Source organism: Anomaloglossus baeobatrachus, chromosome 4 (genome assembly GCF_048569485.1).
Source record: "Anomaloglossus baeobatrachus isolate aAnoBae1 chromosome 4, aAnoBae1.hap1, whole genome shotgun sequence".
Lineage (NCBI taxonomy): Eukaryota > Metazoa > Chordata > Amphibia > Anura > Aromobatidae > Anomaloglossus > Anomaloglossus baeobatrachus.
In genome coordinates this window covers 681,586,487-681,599,060 of record NC_134356.1, presented here as the reverse complement: position 1 = coordinate 681,599,060, position 12,574 = coordinate 681,586,487, and positions in this window count along the sequence as shown.

The following is a 12,574-nucleotide window of genomic DNA, read 5'->3' as shown; positions in this document are numbered from 1 at the left end:
TTGTTTAGGCACCTCAGGGGGTCTTCAAACCCGACATGGCGTCCGCTAATGAGTGCAGCTAATTTTGCGTTCAAAAATTCAAATGGCGCTCCTTCCCTTCCGAGCTCCGCTGTGCACCCAAACAATTGATTTTTACCACATATGGGGTATCGGCGTACTCAGGAGAAAATGCACAATAAATTGTAGGGTGCACTTTCTCTTTTCTCCCTTGTGAAAATGAAAATTTTATGGCTAAAGTAACATTTTTGTGTTAAAAAGTAAAATTTTCATTTTTTCCTTCCACATTGCTTTGGTTCCTGTGAAGCACCTAAAGGGTTAATAAACTTTTTGGATGTGGTTTTGAGCAGAGTGAGGGGTGCAGTTTTTAGAATGGGGTCACTTTTGGGTATTTTCTGTCACCTCGGTCTCTCAAAGTCACCTCAAATGTGATGTGGTCCCTAAAAAAAATTATTTTCTAAATTTTGTTGGAAAAATGAGAAATTGCTGATGAACTTTGACCCCTTCTAACTTCCTAACGAAAAAAAAATTTGTTTCGAAAATTGCGCTGATGTAAAGTACACAAGTGGGAAATGTTATTTAGTAACTATTTTGTGTGACATATTTCTCAGATTTATGGGCATAAATTTTCAAAGTTTGAAAATTGCGAAATTTTCAAAATTTTCGCCAAATTTCCTAAATTTTCACAAATAAACGCAAAAAATATCGGCCTAAATTTACCACTGACATGAAGTACAATATGTCACGAAAAAACAATCTCAGAATCGCCAGGATCCGTTGAAGCGTCCCAGAGTTATAACCTGTCAAAGTGACACTGGTCAGAATTGCAAAAAATGGCCCGGTCATTAGGGTGTTTTAGTGGCCGGGGGTGAAGGGGTTAAAGTTTGGGCAGAAATGGTTCTTCCAAACGGACAATGATCTTTCGCATACTGCCAAACTGGTTACAAAGTGGCTTAAGGATAACAAAGTCAATGTTTTGGAGTGACCATCACAAAGCCCTGATCTCCATCCTATTGAAAATGTATGGGCAAAGCTGAAAAGGCCGGTGCAAGCGAAGACCTATTAACATGGCTCAGTTACACCAGATCTGTCAGGAGGAATCGGCCCAAATTCCACCAACTATTGTGAGAAGCTTCTGGAAGGATCCAAAACGTTTCCCCCAAGTCACACAGTGTAAAGGCAATGCCACCAAATACTAATGACCTGGAGGAAACTTCACTGTGCAGAAAGGAATAAAAATGCCTGAAAACATTCTCTCTCATTATTCTGGCATTTGTCAATTATAAAGAATTTGGCTCCTAATTGACCTAAAAACAAGAAAGGTTTGTTCTGATTTCATGTCAGGAAGGGAGAAAAACCTGCAGATGTGTCTGTATAGAGAGCGGAGGGAAACACCTGCAGATGTGTCTGTATAGAGAACGGAGGGGAAAACCTGCAGATTTGTCTGTATAGAGAGCGGAGGGGAGAACCTGCAGATGTGTCTGTATAGAGAGCAGAGGGGAAAACCTGCAGATGTGTCTGTATAGAGAGCAGAGGGGAAAACCTGCAGATTTGTTTGTATAGAGAGCGGAGAAAAAAACCTGCAGATGTGTCTGTATAGAGAGCGGAGGGAAAAACCTGCAGATGTGTCTGTATAGGGAGCAGAGGGAAAAACCTTCAGATGTGTCTGTATAGAGAGCGGAGGGAAAAACCTGCAGATGTCTGCATAGGGAGCGGAGGGAAAAACCTGCAGATGTGTCTGTATAGAGAGCGGAGGGAAAAACCTGCAGATGTGTCTGTATAGAGAGCGGAGGGAAAAACCTGCAGATGTTTCTGTATAGAGACCAGAGGGGAACACCTGCAGATGTGTCTGTATAGAGAGCGGAGGGGAAAATCTGAAGATTTGTCTGTATAGAGAGCGGAGAAAAAAACCTGCAGATGTGTCTGTATAGAGAGCAGAGGGGAACATCTGCAGATGTGTCTGTATAGAGAGCGGAGAAAAAAACCTGCAGATGTGTCTTTATAAAGAGTGGAGGGAAAAACCTGCAGATGTGTCTTTATAAAGAGTGGAAGGAAAAACCTGCAGATGTGTCTGTATACAGAGCGGAGGGAAAAACCTGCAGATGTGTCTGTATAGAGAGCGGAGGGAAAAACCTGCAGATGTGTCTGTATAGGGAGCGGAGGGAAAAACTTGCAGATGTGTCTGTATAGAGAGCGGAGGGAAAAACCTGCAGATGTGTCTGTATAGGGAGCGGAGGGAAAAACCTGCAGATGTGTCTGTATAGAGAGCGGAGGGAAAAATCTGCAGATGTTTCTGTATAGAGAGGAAAGGGAAAAACCTGCAGATGTTTCTGTATAGAGAGCAAAGGGAAAAACCTGCAGATGTGTCTTTATAAAGAGTGGAGGGGAAAACCTGCAGATGTGTCTTTATAAATAGTATAGGGAAAACCTGCAGATGTGTCTATGTGGAGAGTGGAGGGAAACTTCTGGTTTCAACTATATGTAACTATGACCTGTCCTAAGGATAGGCGATCAGTGTAAAAGTGGGGGACAACCTCTTTAAATTGTTACTCTTGGAGAGAATGTCATGAGAACATGATCTGAAGTGTAAATTATGTTTTCTCTGACGCCTCATTGGGGGAAACAGAACCATGGGTGTTATACTGCATATCCATAGGAGGACACTAAGTAGATGCAAAAGCATAGCTCCTCCTCTGCAGTATACACCCCCTGGCTGGGCCAGGCAAGCTCAGTTTTAGCTTAGTGTCTGTAGGAGGCACTTCCTTTCAAGGTTTGTTATTTTTTGAGGACGACGGTTTCCTTTCGGGACCGATCTCCCACTACCATCAACGGGCGGGAACGTGGAGTGTCGCCTACACGTACCCCCTCCCGTGACGCTGGATCCTGGGCTGGACGACGGGTTCTACAGACACCGATTTTCCAAAGCCCAGGGTAGAGGCCTTTGCCCTATAGCCCAATTCCTCAGCCCCTCTCTGCAGGCTCTGAGTTGAAGATGGCACCAATTCCTCAGCCCCTCTCTGCAGGCTCTGAGTTGAAGATGGCACCAATTCCTCAGCCCCTCTCTGCAGGCTCTGAGTTGAAGATGGCACCAATTCCTCAGCCCCTCTCTTCTGGCTCTGAGTTGAATATGACATCGACACAGCAAGCTGACTCTGCTATTTTCACTGCCTGGAAAGCAGTGTTTTAAGGTGAGATCCCCCCTGACTGATTTCCCAGACAAAGGGAGAAAAGACGCTGCAGGGAAGGTTCCCAGGGCTGAATATACAGTATTTATTATGTGCAAGGATCCTGCACACACAGTGTTAACTTTCTCTAGCTTGCTGGCTGGAGGAGGGGGAAGTTCTGCTGTTTGCAGAAAGTCTTGCAGATAATGTCCCGGTGGCAGGGGGAGGGCCCAGGGCTCAGGGACTCGCACTGTTTATTATCTGCTCTGTTTATTTGCTCTAGCAGAAAAGCCGGCTGATAACCACCGCTGACAAGCTGTGTGCTGACTGTAGGGAGAGGGAGGAAAACTCAGAAGCTCTCTTCCCGCCGTTTTTTTTTTTTACTACCCACAGCAGGGGGGCCACACTGACTCATCTTCCTGCTCTTTTAAGCCCCGCCCCCCGTGGCCGCAATAAGCCTCGCCCCCCCAGGAAAGCGTGCGAAGATCTTCATAGAGCTTAATCCTTCCTGAGGACAGAGCCATCGGCTGATTTTGGTGAGGTGCTTACTTCACTTGTAGCTCTGCTGAGCATTGCTCCCCCTCCTGGCATACTCCTATTAGGAACATGCAGAATTTTAAGGGCACTAAGAGAGTGCTAAAGCCCACATACTCTATTATTCAGCCTGCACTGCCTTCCATACTGAGCTACCACGTAAACACACTTCTCTCTGTGAGTCCTGTGCCCCTATAGCCCCCCCAAGACCCTCCTGCCACCACCGTCGCAACCGGCAGCCCAGAGCCTAGGGCCCCCAGCCCACCGGAATGGGCACAGTTTCTGTCCCAATACATGGAAAAACTGTCACAGAACCTGGTTCTGGCTATGCAGTGTCATCCTCCACACCCTTCTGGGTCCCTGGACGGAACACAGCCTGAGGATACCCCTATGGAGGATCCTTCTGAGGTAATCCGGGCACATGCTTCACCGGTTGCAGGGATCAGGAAAAGAGCACACGACAGGGTGTCTCCAGCGGGCTCTCCCTCGGGAGCACACAGGGCAGGCTCTCCCACACGCTCCATGGCTTCTGAAGAGCTGGAGGAGGGAGAATGCTGTTTGTACCAGGAGGATTCCTTGGTTTCATCACCCCCAGATGATCAAACTGCAATAGATTCCCTTATAGCAGCAATCAACCAAACTCTTCATGTGGAGGATCCCCCATCCACTACCACTGACCATGCGGTCTCCTTTAAGAGGGCAAGGAAATCCCAAAAGGTTTTTCGCTGATCACCCAGAGTTTCAGGATATCCTAACAAAGCAAAGAGAGAAGCCTGACAGGCGCTTCGGTAACCGAAAACTCATGGAGTCCCGGTACCCTTTTGCCTCACCTGCCCCTAAGGGCTGGGCCGATTCGCCCTCGGTCGACCCCCCGGTCTCCCGCCTTACCACAAAGACGCTCCTGTCTTTACCCGATGGGTCTTCCATCAAGGACCCGACAGACAGACAGGTGGAGCACCTCGCCCGCTCTGCTTTTGAGGCTGCGGGTTCCTCCCTCTCGCCCTCCTTTACCTCTGTGTGGGTCGCAAAGGCGATCTCGGTCTGGGCAGACTCCCCTAACACTTCGCTTGAGGAATCCCAGTTCACTCATACCTTCACAGAGGTAACAGCTCAAATTGCCGCTGCGGCGGAGTACCTCATCCAGGCCTCCATGGACGCTGCTACCTGCGCAGCGTTTGCCGCCTCAAATACCATAGCCCTCCGTAGAGCTCTCTGGCTCCGACAATGGCAAGTGGACTCTGCCTCCAAGAAGTCTCTCATGGGCCTTCCCCTTTTTTTCCAGACCGATTGTTTGGCGAACATCTGGACAAGCTCATTTCTGACGCCACAGGAGGAAAGAATACCTCCCTCCCCCAGCTGAAGTCCAGGACGTCCTTCACCAGACGTCCACAGTCCTCGTTCCACTCCTTTCGGAACTCATTTGGTTGGTCGACATCCCGTGCTGTCCCCGCCACCAGCCGCGGACTACGCAGGGACCGACCTTCTCAGCTCTCCCCGAAACCCACTTCGTCATGGCAGCCTAGACCGAAATAGTCCAGGACTAGGGAGACTCGGCCACAACATTTTCCCCCCTCATGACTCCTTCGGTGCCCCGGAAGACACACTCATTGTAGCAGGTCGACTGCGGCTCTTTCAACACATCTGGGCTGCCGCCTCAGATGACAAATGGGTGCGAGACCTTGTGTCTTCCGGTTACCACATAGAATTTCGGACCCGACCCCTGAGTCAGTTCTTTCTCTCAAACCCCCCAAAGACTCTAAAACGCCGCAAAGCTTTTTTCTCAGCAATCCATTCGCTCCAAACGGCAGAAGTGATAATACCTGTCCCAGACGACGAGAAGCTCAGGGTTTTTTATTCCAACCTCTTTGTGGTCCCCAAAAAGGATGGGTCAGTTCGACGCATCCTGGACCTCAAACACCTAAACAAACATGTGCACGTACGGAGATTCAGAATGGAGTCCCTAAGGTCCATTATTGCATCCATGATCGAAGGGGAATTCCTCGCCTCCAAAGACATCAAGGACGTGTACCTGCACATACCCATCGCCCTAGATCACCAAAAGTTCCTCCGCTTTGCAATTCAGGACTCCCACTTTTAATTCGTAGCTCTACCCTTCGGCCTTGCCACCGCACCAAGGGTCTTCACCAAAGTCATGGCGGCCGCCATGAGCATCTTTCACGCCAGGGGAGTAGTCGTTCTTCCTTACTTGGATGACCTCCTCATCAAGGCCCCCTCCTTCCGCGACTGCTCAACCAGCATACAGATCACTGTGGACACCCTATCCCGCTTAGGGTGGCTAGTGAATCTGGACAAATCATCCCCGATCCCATCACGATCCATCACCTTCCTGGGCATGTCCCTGGACTCCCGTCGGGACTTGATCCTTCTCCCTCAGGACAAGGCGTTCGCTCTTCAACGAGCGGTACGCTGCCTTCTACGTCCTCTGTCTCGCTCTATTCGATTCAGCATGAAACTGCTTGGCAGGATGGTGGCGGCTATGGAAGCAGTACCCTTTGCTCAACTGCACCTCCGCCCACTGCAGCTAGCCCTTCGAGCGGCCTTGGACAAGAGCCCCTTCTCCCTGGACAGACATCTTCACCTGACGGCTTCAGTCAGGTACGCACTCCGCTGGTGGCTTCAGTCCTCATCTCTATCGAAGGGGAGATCTTTTCTCCCAGTGAACTGGCCCTGACCACGGACGCCAGCCTCCTAGGCTGGGGAGCAGTGTACCGGCACCACACTGCTCAAGGACGTCAGATGCCCCAGGAGTCTTTCCTTCCCATCAACATCCTGGAACTCTGCGCGATCTTCCTCGCGCTCAGAGCGTTCTGCCCTCTGCTAGCGGGTCGTCAGATTCGAGTCCAATCGGACAATGCGACAGCTGTAGCCTATATCAATCGGCAGGGGGGCACCCGCAGAAAAGCGGCTTATCTCGAGGCCCACAATATACTCAGCTGGGCCGAATCGACGGGATCAGTGATATCAGCAGTACACATACAGTTAGGTCCAGAAATATTTGGACAGTGACACAAGTTTTGTTATTTTAGCTGTTTACAAAAACATGTTCAAAAATACAATTATATATATATAATATGGGCTGAAAGTGCACACTCCCAGCTGCAATATGAGAGTTTTCACATCCAAATCGGAGAAAGGGTTTAGGAATCATAGATCTGTAATGCATAGCCTCCTCTTTTTCAAGGGACCAAAAGTAATTGGACAAGGGACTCTAAGGGCTGCAATTAACTCTGAAGGCGTCTCCCTCGTTAACCTGTAATCAATGAAGTAGTTAAAAGGTCTGGGGTTGATTACAGGTGTGTGGTTTTGCATTTGGAAGCTGTTGCTGTGACCAGACAACATGCGGTCTAAGGAACTCTCAATTGAGGTGAAGCAGAACATCCTGAGGCTGAAAAAAAAGAAAAAATCCATCAGAGAGATAGCAGACATGCTTGGAGTAGCAAAATCAACAGTCGGGTACATTCTGAGAAAAAAGGAATTGACTGGTGAGCTTGGGAACTCAAAAAGGCCTGGGCGTCCACGGATGACAACAGTGGTGGATGATCGCCGCATACTTTCTTTGGTGAAGAAGAACCCGTTCACAACATCAACTGAAGTCCAGAACACTCTCAGTGAAGTAGGTGTATCTGTCTCTAAGTCAACAGTAAAGAGAAGACTCCATGAAAGTAAATACAAAGGGTTCACATCTAGATGCAAACCCATTCATCAATTCCAAAAATAGACAGGCCAGAGTTAAATTTGCTGAAAAACACCTCATGAAGCCAGCTCAGTTCTGGAAAAGTATTCTATGGACAGATGAGACAAAGATCAACCTGTACCAGAATGATGGGAAGAAAAAAGTTTGGAGAAGAAAGAGAACGGCACATGATCCAAGGCACACCACATCCTCTGTAAAACATGGTGGAGGCAACGTGATGGCATGGGCATGCATGGCTTTCAATGGCACTGGGTCACTTGTGTTTATTGATGACATAACAGCAGACAAGAGTAGCCGGATGAATTCTGAAGTGTACCGGGATATACTTTCAGCCCAGATTCAGCCAAATGCCGCAAAGTTGATCGGACGGCGCTTCATAGTACAGATGGACAATGACCCCAAGCATACAACCAAAGCTACCCAGGAGTTCATGAGTGCAAAAAAGTGGAACATTCTGCAATGGCCAAGTCAATCACCAGATCTTAACCCAATTGAGCATGCATTTCACTTGCTCAAATCCAGACTTAAGACGGAAAGACCCACAAACAAGCAAGACCTGAAGGTTGTGGTTGTAAAGGCCTGGCAAAGCATTAAGAAGGAGGAAACCCAGCGTTTGGTGATGTCCATGGGTTCCAGACTTAAGGCAGTGATTGCCTCCAAAGGAGTCGCAACAAAATATTGAAAATAAAAATATTTTGTTTGGGTTTGGTTTATTTGTCCAATTACTTTTGACCTCCTAAAATGTTTAGTGTTTGTAAAGAAATGTGACAATTCCTACAATTTCTATCAGATATTTTTGTTCAAACCTTCAAATTAAACGTTACAATCTGCACTTGAATTCTGTTGTAGAGATTTCATTTCAAATCCAATGTGGTGGCATGCAGAGCCCAACGCGCGAAAATTGTGTCACTGTCCAAATATTTCTGGACCTAACTGTACCAGGGGTAGAGAACTGGGCAGCAGACTTTCTGAGTCGCCAAGGCCTGGCTGCCGGTGAATGGTCTCTCCATCCAGATGTGTTCTACACATCTGTACTTGCTGGGACACACCAGACGTGGACCTAATGGCCTCAAGGTTGAATGCAAAGGTACCCGCGTTCATAGCCAGGTCACGCGACCTGCAGTCCATCGGCGCGGATGCTATAGTCTGCTCCTGGCACCACTTCCGCCTGCCTTACATATTTCCACCTCTACCCCTGCTGCCGCGGGTAATCAGGAAGATCAAGGCAGAGCGAGTCCCGATAATACTGATAGCACCGGACTGGCCCAGGCGCGCCTGGTACGCCGAATTAGTACAAATGCTCACAGACGCACCGTGGCGCCTTCCAGACATCCCAGACTTGCTGACCCAAGGGCCCATTTCCCATCAAAACTCCAGAGCCCTGACGCTGACAGCATGGCCATTGAGACCTGGGTATTAACAAGAGCGGGATTCTCCCCCGTGGTTATTACCACCATTATCAGCGCCCGAAAGCCTGCTTCATCCCGCATTTACCACCGTACGTGGAAAATCTTCTGTTCATGGTGCAGGGAAACTAATGTCCAGCCTATGCCTCTGGCCATCCCCAGAATTCTCGACTTTCTACAGTCTGGCTTGCAAGCGGGGTTGGCTCTCAGTTCCCTTAAAGGGCAGGTCTCAGCGCTCTCAATCTTCTACCAATGCCGCCTGGCTCAAAAACCGCAAGTCAAGGCCTTCCTCCAGGGCGTTTCCCCATCTAGTTCCCCCGTACAAACGGCCGCTGGAACCATGGGACCTCAATCTCGTTCTGGACGGTCTCTAGAGGTCTCCCTTTGAACCCCTCAAAGAATCCTCCCTTGCTGTTCTGTCCTGGAAGGTAACATTCTTAGTGGCAATTACGTCCATCAGACGGGTTTCGGAGCTGGCAGCACTCTCTTGCCGCGAGCCTTTTCTGATCTTTCACCAGGAAAAGGTGGTTCTGTGCCCCCTTCTGGATTTCCTTCCAAAGGTTCTTACCACATTTCATTTGAACGAGGACATTGTCCTGCCTTCCTTTTGTCCACACCCGGTTCATAGGGTGCAAAGGTCTCTGCATTCGTTAGACCTTGTCAGAGCTCTCAGATATTATATATCCAGGACAGCCCCCTTTAGGAAAACGGACTCTTTGTTCGTCATTCCTGAGGGGCCTAAGAAGGGACAGGCAGCTTCAAAGGCGACGCTGGCTCGCTGTATTCGCTCTGCGATCCAGGAAGTCTACCACTTGCAACTCAAGCCCATTCCTAGTGGGCTGCGGGCTCATTCCACGCGAGCAGTTGGCGCTTCGTGGGCCATTCGGCATCAGGCTACAGTGGAACAGGTATGTAAGGCTGCGACCTGGTCTTGCCTACATACGTTTTCAAAGCATTACAGAGTCCATACCCAGGTTTCAACTGAGGCAAATATGGGTAGGAAAATTCTGCAAACGGCAGTAGAGCACCTCTCTCTCAGTAGGCGCTCCAGGCTGTCTGGGACTGGTTCCTAGTCCTTGGGTTGTGTTGTCTTCTTTTATGTTTCCCACCCATGGACTGCTTTAGGATGTCCCATGGTCCTGTGTCCCCCAATGAGGCGTCAGAGAAAAACGGATTTTTGTGTACTCACTGTAAAATTGTTTTCTCTTAGCCATCATTGGGGAACACAGCACCCACCCTGTTGCCCTGTTGGCCCTTGGGTCTCTCAGTACCTTATTTGGTTATGACTCTTTTTTTCTCATGTTCCTCTGTTGAGGTAAGTTTTTACTGTTTTTTTTCTCCTACTGCTTGTGTACTAAAACTGAGCTTGCCTGGCCCGGCCAGGGGGTGTATACTGCAGAGGAGGAGCTATGCTTTTGCATCTACTTAGTGTCCTATTATGGATAGGCAGCATAACACCCATGGTCCTGTGTCCCCCAATGATGGCTAAGAGAAAACGATTTTACGGTGAGTACACAAAAATCCATTTATTATATTATTTGTTTTCTTTTATTTATTTATATATATATATATATATATATATATATATATATATATATATATTACAATCTGTATTATTTTTTTTTTTACAATTTTCACATTGGTCACTTGGGTTGTTTCAGATTTCTACTTTCAGCTCTTTAATAAAAATTAACATGTACATTAACAGCATTACACTCTATCATTTGTCATTATCACTAAATCACATTTAGTTTTCTTGCAGTTTCCACGCATTCTCGTCAGAGCGACATTATATATTTACTTTATATACTTACAGTCATGGCCGAAAAAGTTGGCACTCTTGAAATTGTTCAAGTATTTCTCCCAGAAAATTATTGCAATTACATGTTTTGTTATATACACACTTATTTTCTTTGCGTGTATTGGAAAAAACAAAAAAAAATGAGAAAAAAATGGAAATTGGACATATTTTCACACAAAACCATCTGCCTTGAGACGGGTGTGTGTCAGCAGTTTCTCCTGGCAGTGCACACAACTCTGCCAGTCGGAGCTATCCAGGTCACTACATGCTGCGGAGAGCGGTGATCACAGCCTGCCATCTGCTATGAGGCGGGTGTGTGTCAGCAGCTCCTCCTGGCAGTGCACACAACTCTGCCAGGAGGAGCTATCCAGGTCACTACATGCTGCGGAGAGCGGTGATCAATAGCCCATTATCTGCTTTGAGGCAGGTGTGTGTCAGCAGCTCCTCCTGGCAGTGCACACAACTCTGCCAGAAGGAGCTATCTAGGTCACTACATGCTGTGGAGAGCGGTGATCACAGCCCGCCATCTGCTTTGAGGCGGGTGTGTGTCGTCAGCTCCCCCTGGCAGTGCACACAACTCTGCCAGGAGGAGCTATCCAGGTCAGTACATGCTGTGGCGAGCTGTGTGCACTGCCAGGAGGAGCTACCGATACACACCCGTCTCAAAGCAGATGGCGGGCTGTGATCACCGCTCTCTGCAGCATGTAGTGACCTCGATAGCTCCTCCTGGCAGAGTTCTGTGCACTGCCAGGAGGAACTGCTGACACACACCCGCCTCATAGCAGATGGCAGGCTGTGATCACCGCTCTCTGCAGCATGTAGTGACCTGGATAGCTCCTCCTGGCAGAGTTGTGTGCACTGCCAGGAGGAGCTGCTGACACACACCTGCCTCAAAGCAGATAATGGGCTATTGATCACTGCTCTCCGCAGCATGTAGTGACCTGGACAGGCTCCACATTTTAACACTGACAATGCTGTCCGGGAAGAGCGGGGCACCTCCATGCTGGCACTGTCACTGTTAAACTACTGGCAGGGTGCGGGAGATGGTCCCACACTTTAGGCCAGAGTAGTTCAGGTCACCAGAGGTCATTCCGTGGGAAACCGTGTATGACTGCCAATGAACTGAGTGACGTCACTGCTGCCATCCGGGTCCTTCTTGTCAGTATGTCCCAGAGCCTGGAAAGATCAGATATGTTTGCGGTCTCTCCAGGCTCGGATGCAGCAAAGCCAGGACTGTCATGGGACCTCGTGTGGATTACGTCGGACCTTGAGGGCTGTATGGGGGGGTTAATAAAGTGGTGAAAGAGGGGGCTTTTTTGTATTTTATTCCAAAGGATTATTTTGGTGTCTGTGTTTATTTTCTATCACTTTTTCTTTTATTTTCTTTCACAGATTAATCATGGGAGTATCTCATAGACGCCTTCCATGATTAATCTGGGACTTTGTGGCTGCTATGGGCTGTCATTAACTCCTTATCACCCCGATTGCCACCACACCAGGCCATTCAGGATGAGCGAGGTAAAGCTCCAGGATTGTCGCATCTCATGGATGCAGCAATTCTGGGCGACTGCTGGCTGATATTTTTAGGCTTGGGGGTTCCCAAAGCCTGAGGATACCAACCCTCAGCTGTGAGGCTTTATCTTGGCTGGGTATCTAAATATGGGGGGGGCTGCCGATGCACACCCGCCTCAAAGCAGTATGCGGGCTGTGATCACCGCTCACCGCAGCATGTACTGACCTCGATAGTTCCTCCTGACAGAGCTGTGTGCATGCTGGTGCAGACTTTTCAGTACCAAATTTGCATCTCCTGATAGAAACCGCACCGAAACAGCGTCTAAACCAGGAATTTGGTGTTTAAATTTTAGCACGAAATCTGCATCTCTTGGCAAAAAAAAAAAACAACGTGGTTTTCTGCCAGGAGATGCAGGTCTGATTGAACTCAGTACACCTGAGGTGA